The 12,907-nt window shown below is 57.1% G+C and overlaps 1 protein-coding gene across 2 annotated transcripts in view; it reads left to right on the forward strand.

The window, feature by feature from the left end:
* DNMT3A (DNA methyltransferase 3 alpha) overlaps positions 1–12,907 on the forward strand; it is a 98,738-nt gene that overhangs the window by 676 nt on the left and 85,155 nt on the right. The window lies entirely within an intron of this gene.

The following is a 12,907-nucleotide window of genomic DNA, read 5'->3' on the forward strand; positions in this document are numbered from 1 at the left end:
GGCGGCGCCGCAGTGTGGGGGCGGGGCGGGGGCGGGCGAAGATCCCGAGCCGGGGCCGCGGGGGCCGGAAAACGCGGGATGGGAGCTGCGGGCCGGGGCCGGGAGCGGCGCGGCTGGGGGCGCCCAGGGTCGCCCCTTGCAGCAGCACCCCCAGTCGCACACACACGCACGCGGACACACTCACGCACACGCACCCCCGCTGGGCCGGTGCAGACGTGTCCTTGAAAGCTTCGCATCTGCACAGTGAAGGACGAGGCCTCGCATAGGCTGCAGAGCGGGGTCTTCGGCCCCGCGATCCCGCGGCCCCGCACCCCGGGAGACCCAGAGCTTCGGAGTCGCAGGCGGCCGCGGTCCGTGTCCCGCCCTCACCCCGGCTCCCCTCCCCCAGGCTGCCCTGCCCTCCCTCCCCCTCGGCGCGGACCGAGCTGGCGTGGGTCCAGGGCCCGCCCCCGGCCTCCCCAGTCCCCCATCGCTGGGGCCCGCGGCCCTCGGGCTGCCAAACTGCATTTCGCTTTCCTGGAACCTCCCTTCTTGGGGGCACCCACTTCCCTCACTCCCCCCTCTGTGATTTCCCACTCTTCTCTCCATCCCCAGCGTCCTTCCACCTCTCCGTATTGCAAAGCCAGTTGAGTAGGTGTTGCTGCCCTAGCAGAGGGGTGGGCGGCCCGGCGAATCTCAGGGGCTTTCTTCCCCCGCTCCTGAGGGGAGCCCCCTGTGGCTGCACCTTGACCCAAGATGGCGTCCAGCACCCAGCTGGGCAGCTCCGGCCTGAGGGCGGGGGAGGGAGGGCCGGGCCCCCGGAACCACGCCACGAGCCCCCTCCCAAACCAGCAGGGGCCGGGGCCTGGGTGAGAAGCGCCCTCTGCCCTGTGACCCAGCTTGCCCCCTCGCCGCCGTGCCCAGAGACTGCCATCAGCATCCCTGGGGGACTGTTCAGTCTTCATGTTTCATCCTGGGCTTGCCAGCGGCTGAACCGGTCTCGGCCTCAGGCCTCCCCGGGCTGGCGGGCTGCGAAGGGTTCCTGGGATCAGGTGCTGCTCTGCTGTGCCTCCTCCCTTCCAGACAGATGTGACAGCTGCAGCCAGGAAAGCTTTTCTCCTTAGGCGTTGCTGGAGTGTTAGGACTGGCCTGTGGGATTTGGGGAGCCCAGCTGTCAGGCGGAGGGACCCTCTTTGGGCTGTCTTCTGGTGGTTGACCCAGCCTCCTGAGTTTGGGCGCTTGGGTTGGCAGAAGGGAGGGAGTCCCTGCTAGGTTTCTGGGGTAAGGTGGTCCTGCTCTGCCTCCAGGTCCCGTTAAGCCCCTCGTTGGGTTGCTTGACTGGCAACTGTGAAAGTGTGAGACTGTGTGTGTGCGCATGTGTGTGCATGCGCTGCGCCCGGGCAGAGGCCCCCAAACTTGTGCGGCAGGTCTGGCACCTGCGTGCCTGCCTCCCTTCCCGGGCCCCACTTCTTTGGGCCCTGGCTCCCTCTCTGCGCTCTTGTCCAGCTGTTTGGTGCCTGTCTTCAGCTACTCCTCAGCGCAGCTCCCAGCTCAGGCTGACCGAGACTCTCCTCGTTTTCCATCCCGGCCTTAGAAAGGTGAATTCTTCCTAGATTCGCTGAGTGCTGGGTGCACAGTGCAAGGACTGCCCCCCCCCTCCCCCAGCCCTGGAGAGGACAACCGGACTGTGGCCATCTGTCAGGGTGTCTGCGGACAGGATTCCTCTGTGGGGTGGGGGTTGGACTGGAGCTTGAAGGTCCATTCCAACTTTGAAATTCTATGGCTCTGATTCTGGTGGTGGAATTTCAGACCCAGAAATGGGGGCGGGGTGGTCTGTTTTCACCACTCAGCGGCGGTAATCCGGAAAGGCTTCCAAGGAGAGGAGGTCTGAGAGAACCAGGCCTCCTGGGGGATGGGCCTTTGAAAGGAGAAGGTGGTGTGGGGGGTGGGGGCCAGGCAGGGAGATAGGTTTGTCACAGGTGACTCCACAGAGGCTGTAAAAATACAGCCTCCAGTGAAACCTTCACACACTTGTGATCGATGTGAGGCTGTGTGTGTACATAATTCCTAAGGGTCCCCCTCGCAGTGCAGTTCACAGTATGCTCTTGAGTCCCCTGAGGATATTGCCCTATCACAGTCACACACGTCACTGCTGAAGTCCTCTGAAAAAGGCCACAAGGTAGACAGGACTTACAAAACACTTGCCCAGGGTGACCTGGCCCCTGGGGAACTTACACCGTCCCCTGCTCCAGCTCTCCAGGGCTGCCACTCTGTGTGACTATCTCTCCCATAAGCCTGTGGTCTCCACAGGACAAGGACCTTGACTTATCTGCCTCTGGGTCCCTATCAGACATTTAGTGGGGCCTCCAGGGGTGTCTGCTGCATGGCAGGGAGCTTGCCACACATCTGTGTTTTCGGTCTCTGTCCCCTCCCTAGCGGTGGCCAGGCAAGGCTGTGTTTGTTGGGAAGCACACAGAGATTCCTCAGATCAGTCTCATTGGCTCCTGAAAGGGTACATTAAGAATAGACCACTCACTCCCCATCCGTGGGCCTGAAATGTTACCATTGGAATCCAAGGCTTACAGCTTAGGCTTGAAAGAACTGTAAGCTGTGAGGACACTTAAAGCTGGGTGAGGGCGGTCGGGTGTGGGGCCTGGCTGGGGCTGGAACTGCTACTTAGAGCCCGAGGCCAGAAGAGCCAATAGTGCGCCTGGCCTGTCACATGCTCCTTTCCCGCGTCACTTCCTGCTGCTGGTGGGAGCCTGGGGTCCCTGACTTGGTGCCTGGCGCCCTTGGGAATTGTTTCCACTTCCATTTTGGTATCTAACAGTGGAGTCAGTCGGGAGCCTCCACCTGCCCTTTGAGGCTGGGTGTCCATATGGGCTTGTGCTTTGCCGCCCCTTTCATGGTAAACTAAGGTGCCAGATTCTGTTCCCTGCAAATCATAAGGGCTTCCTATGGTCCTTTCTCTTTGACGGTTTTTCCCTAAAACACACACACACAAATCTGAGACCCATGAAGTGCCATAGATGTGTGTGTGTGTGTATGTGTGTGTGTGTGTGTGTGTGTGTGTGTGTGTTCAAGCCTGCCTCCACTTGGCTGCGTGTTCTGGGCAAGACAGGGTGTGGTGCACGTGTGTCTGTGTGTACTTCTGTGTACACCATGTGCAGCCTCGGGGCGAGAGATACGACTTGCTTAGACATGAGCCTGTTTCGAGGCAGCTGGAGTGAGGCCCCCCGAGTGAGGCTCCCGGAGTGAGGCCCCCCGGAGTCAGCTGCTTCCCTGCTGTGAGATCTGGGGCTGTTAACTTAATTCCCCTGTGCCTCAGTTTCCTCACCTGTAACACAGAAATGAGACTAGGCTCTCGCCACGGTTGTTGCGAGGATTCCTGGAGAGACTGTGCCCTGTGCCCTCAGCAGAGGGTCTGGGCTCAGCGGGAGGCAGCTGTGCCTGTCTTCATCACGTGGGCAGCTCGGGTGGACCCGCGTCGTGAAATGCTCGCAGAAGCCTTGTCTGCCCTCCTCTTTTGCCTCTTTTGCAAAATTTTGGACAAAGGAGGAAAGCGCTGATTCTGATTGGATAATCTTCAGACATGGAGGCCCCTCTGTGCCACTTTGCCGTCTGTCCCCGAGTGTAACAGATCACATTGTCAACAGGTTGTCCTTGTACCCGCCTCCGATCCCTCACGCTGTAGTTGCAGGCGTTACTCTGACCCCGTCTCCAGTGCTCCATGTTTGCTTGCTGAGCATTTCCCGTGGGCAAGGCCCTGTGCTAGGGTCTGCGGAGACACAGAGTGAGTTTACGATGAGCCCAACTAATTAATGACCATAGACCGAGGTCACAGGAGAGGGAGAAATAAAGTGCTCAAAGGATGGCGAGGTCACAACCAACTGAGGGGATCCAGGAAGGCTTCCTGGGGGCAGCACCTGGGATGGGCCTCAAAGCACTTGAGGTGGGGCTTCCAGGCTGAGGGGAGGAAGCCAGGCTGGGGAGGGGGAGGGGGGTTGGGGTGGCTGGAGTGTAGAAAAGCCGCTAGGGTGTGGGGCGGGGCCTGTGTGTGGGGGCCAGGCTGAGAGGCTGAGGCCCCACATTGATTTGCAGTACACTGGCCCCTGTGCTCTTACCTCCTGCGTGGCTGTGGACAATGGCTTGTAGTGGCATTTCGGGGTGGGGTGGGGAGAGGACAGGGACAGAAGGGAGGGTAGGGAAGGGGCCAGCTAATCTCAGTTGCTAGGCTCTTGATTCCTTTATATTCCATAGACTAGCACTTAAGAGCTCAGACTTGGAGGGAAACTGAGCATATTTAAATCACCCCAACCCCAGGGGGCTTCGGTCATGAAGGGAAACACCCGTCAGGGTAAGGATCACATGCCAGTGACTGCAACCGTGGTATGAATGGGGGCGTGGGAGGGTCCCTTGCTAGTCCTCCTGTGGCTTCCCCTAATCCAGGCTGAGGTGCCCCAGCCTCCAGAACATTCCTGCAAGGGACTGCGAGTAGGAGGGAGATGGGGGCAGCAGAAGCTGATTCTGTCCTTCCCTCCAGGTTCCCTCCCCCCGCCCCCCTGCACCCTGCACAACTGAGCCCAAAACCTCCAGCTGGGGGTGAGGGTGGGGACAGCGCGATATGACCCGGGTGTGGCTACAGGTGCCCGGCAGCCCCCAGCAAGGACAGCCAGCGCTCTGGGCCCTCCAGGCCACATCTCCCTTGCTGATCACATCCAGACCAGGCCTGTCTGGAGGACAGCGACAGGGGGAGGAGGTGCAGACGTCTGGGGCTTTCCTAACTGCATCCCAGTAGGGAGTGGAATTTTTTTTCAACCAGAGCTCCGCATCGTCCACTCCCATCCTGCTGTGGTCCCCTCTGACCCCTAAGGCTTCCCAGCCTTATATACTTCTATAACCAGTTTCCTATTTTGTCTTTCCTGCGGTCATGGCCCTGCTCACTGTCATCCCTATTGATCTTTCCTCCCTGTTTCCGTTTCAAATGTCAAGGTCATTTTTATTCTGAGCCAGTTGTTAGTTACCCTGTCTGGGTGCACCGAGGGGATGGAGGGCCCTCTCTCTCAGCTAGGAAGCGGAAGGTCAGAACTTGGGTGTCCTGACTCCTGGTCTAGTACTCTGCCGGCTGTGTTGTGTGGATGGAGGTGGAGTTTGGTGCAGACGTTCCAGACCTAACAGATCACCTAGATCTCTGTGTTCTGGTGGATCTAGGTGGTCTAGATGCTCGGAGGGGACATTATGGGACAATGGGGTCAGATGTGTGGCTTACCGAGCCCTGGATTGGGCATGGGTTGTGGCACGGTGAAATGTTTGGGAATGCTTGGACTTGGGGCTCTGGAAGTGTGCCTCCCTTCAGAGGTTCCCCAGAAAATCCTGAGGAGGGGGGCACACAGCTTGTGCCTGGCAAGTGAGGTCCTCTAACACTGCAGCCGACAGCACCCTTCGTGCCGGAGTGGTCCTGTGATTAACTTTAGAAAATCTGGAAAGGTAAATACATTTGTGGATAAAGGGGAATCTATTTAGATTTCCCTAAGCCTTGGAAACGAGGTAGCAGTATGTCTACTCTGACGTGTTAAATGTCCATGATACGGTGTTGGGTGACCCGCAAACGCAGGGTGCGGCGTGTGATCTTGTTTTTGTAAAATCCTTTAAAATAAATACAAATGTACACGGACGGTAAAAGTTGTTCCGGAAGGATGCACGGCAGTCTTATCCACAGAGACTTTGCCTTTTTACTTTATATACTTTATACGTTTTTGTAATCTTTAGAAAAATGTAAATGCACATGTGTTGCTTTCTTAATGACAACAACAAAAATAAACAAAACCGCACTTTTGAAAGCTTCTGGATAAGAATATGAAAAAAATTGAGTCATGCTAGGGCTGGAAGAATGGCTTTTTTTCTTTTTGTAATGGATGAGATACGGGCTCGGAGACCAACAGCAAAGGACAGAGCCTCTCAGGTACCTGTCTTTTCTGGAAAGGTTGCAGGAAGAAATATTGCGGACACTCTAAGCAAAGGCCTGGGCTACTAAGGATTGGGTGAGAGCGGAAAATAGGCAGCTGGTCCATGCCAGGGCCAGGGGGCCACCTTAGCTTTCTGGGGCACTGACTAGAATTCTCAGCTCACCCAGGAAAGGAAGCAAATCGTTGAAGATCTTCACGGAAGGGTTCGATCTGGTGGCTGTTGTGGCGCAAGGGGTCCCCTGGAACTGGAGGTATAACCAGAGCCTGGTCCCAGGAGGGAGCTCAGGTGACCCAGCCCTGGCACAGCATGGACAGTGTGCAGAGCGGCACAGGGAGGACCAAGTAGGGCTTCAGGAGACCCCCAAAAGGGATGGAAGGGGCTCTGGAGAACTCACCCAGCACGTGGGCTCACTGGAGGCCCGTGCATGGGTGGCAGTGACCCAGGTGGATGGGGTGGAGGGGCGAGGAAAGGCAGATCCAAATTCCTCTGCCTGTTGCTTGGCAACAGCACCCACCTTCCCCTTCCACAGCCTCCTCTTCCAGCCCTGCACCCCACTGATGGGTGCCCTCTTGGGGTTTGCTTTCCTCTCCGAGGCTGCCCCTGTTTACCATGATATGAGAAAGGGTGTGCGTCCTGTTTGTCTCGGCCCCACCCCTGGATTCAGGCAGGAAGATAAATACGGTGACAGTGACGCTGCAAACAGGCACGGAGTGCGGCCCCCTGCTGCACCCCCCCCCCCCAGCCCCAGGCTGGTAGGGGACAGATGTGCTGGGCAAAGAGGAGCCGTGGCAGGCGGGAGGCGGGCAGACCTTGGTGAGCATCTCAGCCCTGCTGCCCTCGCTGCCGTAGGCCTTGCATCTGTGAGATGCGGGGAGGCAGCCTCCACGACGTCCCGGTGTTGCCTGAATCCAGTGAAATTCTCTATGAAAACCAGCTGGCACTCTCCCGGACAGCCGCAGGTGGTGAGGAGCTAGGGGTTCCTTTTCTCTAAGCAGGTTCATGGCAGGGCTGCCTGAGGGTGAGTGTGGGGACCGAGTGAGATGACCCCCGTGAAGGCCTTGGTGCCCTGTACGACCCTGCAAATGGTGTCTGTCATCCTCGCTGGGGGGGTGTCAGCCTCCTCTGGAAAGCCAGGCTTCGCCGGTTGATCTGTGAGCCCTCTGGCCCTGGCCGCCTGATCTCTGGGCCTTTCATCTTGATGCGCTAACTTCAGTCTTGTGAGAGTCCATGCCCACTGGGGACCTCGAAGGGCCTCTAAGCCCCTGGTCCTCTCTCTCTCTCTCCCTCTCCCTGCCCTCTGGTCTCTTTGGGCCTGGAGCGGGCAGTGCCCTCTCTGCTGGGTTCTGGCCCTGTCACCTGGCCTGGAGGCGTGGGAGGCTCTAGACCACAGTGGGCCTGCCAGCTGGGACGCAGCACTGGTTCCTAATGGTTTTATGACCAGCAACAATGGTGGTGCTATTGCCATCCTCTCTCTGGCCTGGTCCCCCCCCTCCCCCCATCTGCTGGCGGCCTGAGGGCCTGCCTGGTACTGGAGGCTCAGCTGGGAAGCCCAGTGGGGCTGGGCAGTTGCTTCTGTGTTTTTTCTGCCCACACCCTCCACTCAGCCTGGACTGCAAGGAGCTGGGGGCCAGCAGAGTGAGATGCCAGGGCGCCGCCTTGGCAGGCGTGGCAGCTCTTGAGTTTTCTGTCCAGAGGTCCTTTGCTTCAGATCCTCAAGTCACATTCATCTGTTCATTTATGTAAGACCCACTGTGTGCCAGGCACTGGCCACAAAGATGAGAGAGACTGAGCTGGTCTCTAAGGCCATAGTGGGTGAATCTGACCAGGGCGATTATTAGGATATAGGTGAGTGGAGAGAGCTCTGGATCCCACAGGGGCTCAGCCGTTTCATTAGGAGAGGAGAAAATATCAGGAAAGGTTTTTGGAGGGTTGGTTTTTAAAATTTTTTAAATTGAAATTTAGTTGACCTATAATATTAGCTTAGTTTCAGGTGTACGCCATAGTTCGACAGTTACACACATTACGAAGTGCTTATCACGATACTGTTCTAAAGGAGGGGATGCTTCAGCTGAGTGTCGAAGGGCAGGGAGCGGTTAGCCAGGGGGTCAAGGGCATTTTCTGACGTGAGGGGGTGTGAGGAATGGTGGGATGTGGGGCTGCAGCTGGACCACAGAAGGCTGGGGGCTAGCCTCTGGCAGATGTTGGGCTTGGAGTAACATGCCCATATTTATATCGGAGAGGGAGCATCCAGGGGCCTCAAGGCAGAGAGACTGGACAGAAGGAGGGGGACAGGGGGCCTGGACAGAAGGGGAGCGGTGGTGCGGGCATGGAGATGGGGCTAGAGGCTGGGCCATGTCGCCTGGCCAGCTGTGTGGGTGGGGGTGCAGCCACTGAGAGGGCACAGGTGGGGGTAGTTGGGGGGAGCCCTGCAGATGCTTCCCACAGGGGACAGGACTGGAGCTGGGGGACCCAGGGAGGGGCAAGGATCAGAAGGGCTGGCACATTTTCGTCCATAACTGGTAGCAACTTCTGTGGACTTTCCGAAGGGAAGTAACTTAACTGGAGGATACTGATGTTTGAGGGTCTGAGCCGGGCCTTGCATTTCTCAGGAGGCCCCTCAGAAGATGAGTCTCAAGGCCTAGGCTCTGTCCTGGGCTCGGGGGTCAGTCCCTTCACTCTCAGAGAATGGTACGCGAATTGCAAAGTTGGCATCCACCCTTCCCTTTAGAGGCAGGGCGGGTGGGGATAAGCCGGGGACAGTAGTGTGGAACTGCAAGCAAGAAACAGACAAAAGCCATTTCTCTAAAACAGAAATGAGTCTTCTGCATGTCACAGGAAGGGCCATTCCCTTCCTATTCCCAAAGACCTTCTAGAAAAATGGCATGAGCCGGGTTAGCACCCCTGAGACGAGAGGCAATGTGGCATCAGGTCAGGGCCAGCAGACCTGGTGCTGGACAGACGGGGTCTCACCTCGGCCCTGCCGCCTCCTAGCTGCACGCTTGGGCAGATCACCCCATGCTTCTTAGCCTCAGTTTTGCCATCTGCAAAGTGGAGGCAACCTCACCGGCTTGGGTTGCTTGTTTGAAACACTGCTTCTTGCCCTAACCCTGGATATTTTGTGTCACTCGTCAGACATTTTATGTCACTCATCTTTTCAAGGAATCCTGATGCAGGTGGCCTCACAGGTGTTCGAGAATTAACATTCAGCGGCGTGCTCCCTTCTGGGGCTGTGGAGGCACGCACGCGCGCACCCCTTCTTTCCCTCTGTCACTGGCTGAGTTACTTCTTGCTCTTTGCCTCCAGGAGGCCCGTGTCACCAGCCTCCCATCAGTTTTGAGGAATTCCCCATCCTGGGAAGGTCCATTTATCAGCTTCCATTGACTCCTGTTCCTCAGGCCTGGGTCATCCCACTGTATTTGAAGAGCATCTAGTGGGCTAAGTGGGAACCAAGGGGGTCGATTCCTGTTGTCTTTAATAAAGAGGGGGCAGGACTGTCCACGGCTGTGTGGAGAGCAGAGGGGGAGAGGCCCTGCACTGTGCAGGGCCTGGGCTGTGGCTGGCTCTGTGTGCCAAGTAGACGGGTGCAGGGCCCTGGCGGGGTCTGCCAGATGAGCGTGGGGTGACCTTGTCTGGACAGCGAGGCCAGCTTCCTCATGAGCGACACGCATGGTGACCATTGGCTGTATCGTGGCCCCTGTGCATGCGGCCACGGCCACAGGGAGACCTTTGAAGGTCAGCCTTCAGGAGGAGGCCCTGGTGGGAAGATGGCGTCTCGGCCTGGGCTCCCACGGTGGTGATGTTGGCAGGGAGGCCCGGGCCAGAGTCAGGCTGGCTCTGGCTGGGGCAAGAGGTTGGGGGAGGGACCGCGATCCATTTGAGGGTAGAAAGCAATGTTTCTCTGGTTTGTACAGCCTGCCCGTGTACTCTGTCAGGGGGATGGCCCTCTGGAAGCCGGGCATATATGGACGGAGGGTGTGGTGGTGTAATCAAATGAAATGTACAGCATAATTAATCTGGCATGCCCTTAATGGTATGCATAATTGTGCTGCATGGTAATTAGGTGTAAATGGTAAGCAGTTCACATAAATGTTTTTGTAATTGGTATTAATTTTGCAGAGGCAAACTAAGTGTATGCGGTTTTTCTCTTCTTGCTCTGTTAGTTTTCTAGCACAGGCAATTCCTAGCTCTTGGAGGAATTCTATTGCAAATGTTTGTTTATCGGGCAATGTTTTGTGTTTTCTATCAGAACAATGTTATGAATGGTTATGAGGTTCCCAAGCTGGTTTCCAAATGCCTCTTTGGCCCATACTGTAGGTGAAATGTTCTGTGCATGTGCAGGGGCCGCCTGGAGCATGAGAGGAAAGAGAGAGAGAGAGAGTACATAGGTGTCTGTCTATATATATGTGTCTCTGCATGTCAGCGTGTGTCTGTATTGGTCTGTGTGGGGCGGTGAGTGTGCACATGCATCTGTTTGTATTTGTGTGTGCACACGTATGTGCACCTATGTACACGTCTTTGCATATACACACGTGTATATGTGTGTGTGCGTGCACCTGTCCTCATATACATGTCAATATGTGCACACATGCATGTTTCTGTGTGCATATGCATGTGTATCTGTGTGTGTGTGTGTGTGTGTGTGTGTGTGTGTGTGCGCGCGCCCGTGTCTGTGGCTGCGATGATGGATTCAGGGCTCTGGTGAAGAGGTTGCCCATTCTTGTGGCCAGGGGCCTTGGACTGGGGGTTAGGGGCAGACGAGGGCTTTAGCTGGGAGATAGGACTCTGGGTCAGGCCACAGCGAGCGAGAGGCATTTGTGGGTGTGGTCTTAAGTCGGAGTCTAGGTTTCCTGAGGACACTTCACTGGTCTTTTGCCCTGATTAATCCCATAATACTCTTCAAAAGACTTAACATTTATTTAGTGCCTATTGTGTGCCAGGCAGTGTGCTAAAAGCTTGACTTGGGTTCTCTTATATCTTAAACTAGGAGTCCTGCTCACTCCACTCTGCAGACTGGACCCGGAAACCGGAGCGGCAGCAACAGGGTTTGAGGTGCAGTCCGGCTGCGCCTCCCCAGCCCTGAAATTGGGGGAGGGCGAGTGGCCCTGGGGCTGCTGGGCCAGGGGCGAGGGATTCTGAGCTGCACGGCCCAGAATCCAGGGCTCTGCTTCCCCGCCTCGACGCCCCTCCACCCCCTCTCCTCCACAAAAGGGTTGATGCGGGCTGGGGCGGAGGGTGAGGAGAAAGCAAACGAGAACAAGTACGTAGTTCGTTTAGCAGCGGATGGAGCGGGGCTGTGCCCTAATGGCAGCTCCCAGGCCTTGAAGACCCCTGCAAGGACATCTTAATTTTGGCTTGGGAAGGGGTCAGCCAGGTGGTTGTTTGGTGTCACTTGATCTCAGAGGAGGGTGAGAAAGTGGAGTAGATGGTGGGGAGAGAGTGGCGACAGGCAGGCCGGGGCCTCGGCCTCCAAGGGCCTGGAGGGGCATGGGAGACCGTCCCCCCTTGCTTCCTGTGGCCCACTGACACCCTGACCTAGGACCCCCACGACCCCTTGAGTCGTGCACATCTGGGGGCCCGTGGGGCCTGCAGACCCCACGGCAGGCATAAGTTCTGGCCTGGGAAAGCTGGTGCAGGAAGCCAGGAGCTCCGGCAGAGGGCCCTGTGGGCACCGTGCCTCAGGGAGCTCTGCTAAGCGACCCCTAGAATGGGGCTTGCGGGGGGTCACTCTGGGCACTGCAGCACTGTGCTGAGGATGTTGCAGCTGCCTGGGAGTGACTTCACACAGTCCTCTCTGCCTCAAGGGTCACCGGGGACGGGCAGGAGGGGGAGGCAGCTGTGAACTGTCTGGTGGGGGGGGGGCGGCGGAGTAAGGTGCCAGACATGAACTCTGACCTCCTCTGTTTGGGAAAGCAGACACATGCATATACACATGAAAAGCAAAATGAGCACCCAACAGAAACTGATTAAAGACCGTTGGATGGGTGGTCGAGGAGAAGCAGTGGGCGTGGGGGTCCGGAGGGCTGGGGGAGCCCCTCGGAGGAGAGGATGGTGGGGGTGTGGTTACAGGTGTGAGAACGGAGGGTGTGAGCTGGGGTACAGTGACCGGCCCTGGGAAAGCAGGGGGCAGGGTGAGGCCATTCTGTGGTCAGCCTTCGGCAGAGGTCCGGACCAGAGTTTAGAGTTTACTGTGTGTGAAAAATCATGATGGATTAAAAAAAAAAACCACACAGCTGTATTGAGATATAATTCACATACTATACGATTCACCCCCTTTAAAGTGTGCAATTCGATGGTTTTTAGTACATTCACAGAGTTGTGCGGCTATCACCACAATCAATTTCAGAACATTTTCACCAGGCATCATAGGTTTTGATGGAGGAAGGCACGTGCTGTGGGAAAGCTTTGCTGAGCGGCTGGGGTGGGCGGTAGACGTGCGAGAGGCAGGCAGCCCCGTTGTAGAACATCCGCCACGGTCGAGACCTGCGGTACGAAGGGCCTGGAGGGCAGGGGTGGAGGATGGTGGCCTGAGGATAGGATCAGGTGCCAGCTGGATTGAGAGGGAAGGGGGCCCTCAGTTCTCTTCAGGGTTTGGGGCTTTGGTGCCCAAGGGGAGGGTGGTGCCACTTCCACATAGGGAGAGAAACCAGAGGACACATGAGGCACCTGGTTCTAGGAGAGCAGGATTTTAGGTGGTTGCAAACCAGCCAGGTGCAAAGGTCCAGAAAGTGGGGGTCTGTACTCACAGGTGCCTGAGCATCTCAGCGGAGGGGATCGCATGCCCACGAGGGTGCTTGCCGTGCAGTAGTGGAGACAGAGCAGAGGGGCCTGATGGGTGGCAGAGTCAAGGGCGTGGAGCCAGGTGGCGGCGTGGACAGGATTGAGAGCCAGAGAACCCACTGGCTGGCTTGTGAGCTCCCAGAAGTAGGGTGTCCTGTGGCCCAGCAGTGGCACTCAGTAAATG

The sequence above is a fragment of the Suricata suricatta genome, chromosome 4 (assembly GCF_006229205.1).
Source record: "Suricata suricatta isolate VVHF042 chromosome 4, meerkat_22Aug2017_6uvM2_HiC, whole genome shotgun sequence".
NCBI classification, from domain to species: Eukaryota; Metazoa; Chordata; class Mammalia; order Carnivora; family Herpestidae; genus Suricata; species Suricata suricatta.